This window comes from Crinia signifera, chromosome 19 (assembly GCF_055691185.1).
Source record: "Crinia signifera chromosome 19, ASM5569118v1, whole genome shotgun sequence".
Taxonomy (NCBI): domain Eukaryota; kingdom Metazoa; phylum Chordata; class Amphibia; order Anura; family Myobatrachidae; genus Crinia; species Crinia signifera.
Window position 1 is genome coordinate 27,032,293 of NC_139226.1, and position 3,285 is coordinate 27,035,577.

The following is a 3,285-nucleotide window of genomic DNA, read 5'->3' on the forward strand; positions in this document are numbered from 1 at the left end:
CAGATATCACACACCTACAATTTTGGGCCGATTTCACCCGATTATCGGCACAAAGTGCCGAAATCGGATGAAATCGGCCCAAAATCGCATAGTGTATGGGGGCCTTTACTTTTATCGAGCTAATGATTTTAAGCTCAATCAGTCCGAGCGCTCTCACAGTGGAGCGAAGCCACCGCTCAGCACATGTAGTCACCACCCCAGTATACGCCCCGATTACCGCCCAGTTGTGCCCTCGCCAATCCAAACGCCCACATTACGACTACTCTGCACAAGTTTGTTCGCTAGCGTATTTCTACTCGTAAGGTCGCGAGTGTGCACGGTTGCCCAAACCTACACATGCGCCTTGCGAATGGTACGCATGCGCAGTGGGCTAAGATACACTATGCAAATGAATTGGTGTCCGAGCGAGGCAAGCAGAATGTGGCCCTATGTGTGTAAAAGCGGTCAGCAAAACAAAATCTATTGTGGGAAGCATAGGGCCTGTGAGCCTGGTTCAGAGGTGGATGCTATGTATGTATGTATGTATGTATATATATACATATATGTATGTATGTATGCATGTGTGTATGTATATGTATGTATGTGTGTGTGTATGTATGTATGTATGTATATGTATGTGTGTGTATATGTATGTATGCAGGGCCGGCCACTGGAGGGCGGCAGTTCGCCCCTCGCCCCCCGTGCAAAGGGGGTCCATGCCGGCTTCTGACAGGAGCCTGCAGTGGTGTCCTTGCTGCGCGGGTACCTGCGGCGCTGAGTATAAAGCTGGCGGCGGTGGGGGTCCCTTCAGTGAATAAGAAATAACTAGCGATATGCGGCGGCGCGGGAAGCGCTTCTGTTTTGAAAACACTGGCCGCACGGCGCACGCTGATTGGCTGAGATTCACGCTGATTGTGCAGTTCTTGATTCTTATGTATTTATATCTACAGAAATATACAGTTACCATCTCTACTGGCAGCAATGCCGTGTGCAACTGTGCCCGCCATCGTACAGTTAGATTTACGGGTCTGCAGTAAGGGTTTCCGGTACTTTCATGCATGCGGAATAGCAAAACTAAATATCAGTATATGGGCCACCTCCGAATCAGGCCCATTGACAATGGTAGATCTCTGCTAAATATGTGAACTAAAAGTAGATCCCACATACCTCCCAACATGACCCATTCCAGGAGGGACAAAATGCTCTGCTCCTGGACTTGCTGCCAGTGGTAGTTGTAGATGTGGGACTGCACCAATGTCACAAATTCAATAAGGGGAGCCACACCTGCCAGTGAGTCCAGACTGTGGTGTTTAAGGTGGCAGTTGGTGGGGCTCCCCTATCTGAATTGTGGACTGTGCTGCAGCCCTGCAACTGCCACTGATATGAATGTCCAGAAAGAGAGCATCTTGTCTCTCCTGGAATGGGTTATGATGGGAGGTCACCCCTGCTAGAATACAATGTAATTACAGTGAAAATTGTGTTCATATAAAACCTCACATTACCAAAGATTAATAGGGAAATCCTGCCATCAAATAATACATTAGATTCTGATGTGAATGTAATATTTAAAGTGAGAAGTTAAATCACATTTCCCTCAGATCAGCCATGCAAAAGATAAAGGAGCTGTGATGTCATAATGGGCCTCAAACCACAAACTGGCCAATCAGGTGGGGTCTGTGAGGTCATAGTGATGTCATAATCAGGGCTATACTGAGGCTGTCTCACTCATTCACCTCACAGAACTCCGGGCAGTGCGCATCTCACCAGCAGGAGGACATACTCACATAAGGTTAGTGACTGGACAGAGATAAGGGCAGTTTAGCACGATGCGGCGGTAGACTCGGAGCGTGACTACTGTAATATATGACTGATCACCTGACCGACAGGACAGTATTGGATAATAACAAATCTCCCACCTAGGGGGGCAGTACTAAGCAGCCACTAGGGCTGTGCCTGGGACACCTAAGGGCGGTGTCTGGATGGCGCTGGATAAACCCTGTATGGAGCGGTTAGGACGTGTCGCAAGGCACAAATGTGTCCTACTATGCTGCATCAAGTCCCCGTACGGATCCCTACTTATTAATGTGCAGAGGTGGGAGAGATGTATACGGTGCTGTACCCATTACTTTGTTATTATCTGATACTGTTGTTATAGTTATATCATAGTTTGGGCTCCATGTAAGAGTGATACTAAATCCTGGCAGCATATTGTGTTAGTGTCCATGTGATACACAGGATATGCCGCTGGTATTTACCATCACACACAGTATCTTTCCAGCGAGGACCAGCGGTGCCCCCTCCTCCGCTGTATCCTCCGCTGTGTTGCCAGCAGCCTGTTGGCAATGGGTTACTGACTAATGCACATACATGACGGCCGTCTGTGTATGTGTATAGAGATCAGACCCGGTGGGGACATAGGAAACAGAGTTAGAGCTGTCCTATATATATCATTGCAGCCCTAACCCCTTATAGCACCAGAGACGAGTCCTAAAGGGGTTCTGGCTGATTCTTACATGGAGTCCTAATACTAATGGGTAGCTAGCTACCTTGTCTCTTTCCCCCTACCTTGTCTCTCTCGCCCCCTACCTTGTCTGTCTCGCCCCTTTTACCTTGTCTGTCTCTCCCCCCTACCTTGTCTCTCCCCCCATTACTTTGGACATGCGCGTGCCCCCCCGGTGCCATCGGGTGCGTTCTTCATCATCTGGGAAAAAAGTTAAAATACAGATTTGGGGTGACAGAAGGGATGACGGGTTATATAAGGTTAGTGGGTGGGTGGTTTGGGCAAACTCTGCAAAGTCTCTTAATGCCTAGAGGGACGGGCAGTCCGTCAGCCATGGGTCCCCAGAGGTTTCCCCCACAGGGGGTTTTTCCTCTCCTGAGTGCTGATGGATGACTCCACCATCTTGTTCCTCTTATAGGACAAGTGTGTAAGAGTTCTGGAACAATCCTGTTCCAGTATTCCCTATTTTATAATGCAGAGCAAAAATAATATATACATTTTACTTAAAATAAAAGTTTGAATTTATTTATTAAATATATTTTGTGTGAATTTGTCTTTATTTATATTAATAAATGCTCCAAAAGGTCAGGAGGTCGCAGTGAGGGCTGGTGGGTAAATGAGATTAGAGGTGGTAATGGAAAGTAAATGGAGTAGGCTTACACCCTGATCACTGAGGTGACCATACAAATGGGAGGGGCGTATGGAGTAGGCTTACACCCTAATCACTGAGGTGACCATACAAATGGGAGGGGCGTATGGAGTAGGCTTACACCCTGATCACTGAGGTGACCATACAAATGGGAGGG

At 47.6% G+C, this 3,285-nt stretch overlaps 1 long non-coding RNA gene across 1 annotated transcript; it reads left to right on the plus strand.

Moving 5' to 3' along the window:
- Positions 1 to 1,499: 1,499 nt before the first annotated feature.
- Positions 1,500 to 3,017, plus strand: LOC146042273 (uncharacterized). Its single transcript, XR_014463821.1, has 2 exons — positions 1,500 to 1,646; positions 1,720 to 3,017. It is a non-coding gene; the product is annotated as an uncharacterized LOC146042273 (long non-coding RNA).
- Positions 3,018 to 3,285: the final 268 nt, after the last annotated feature.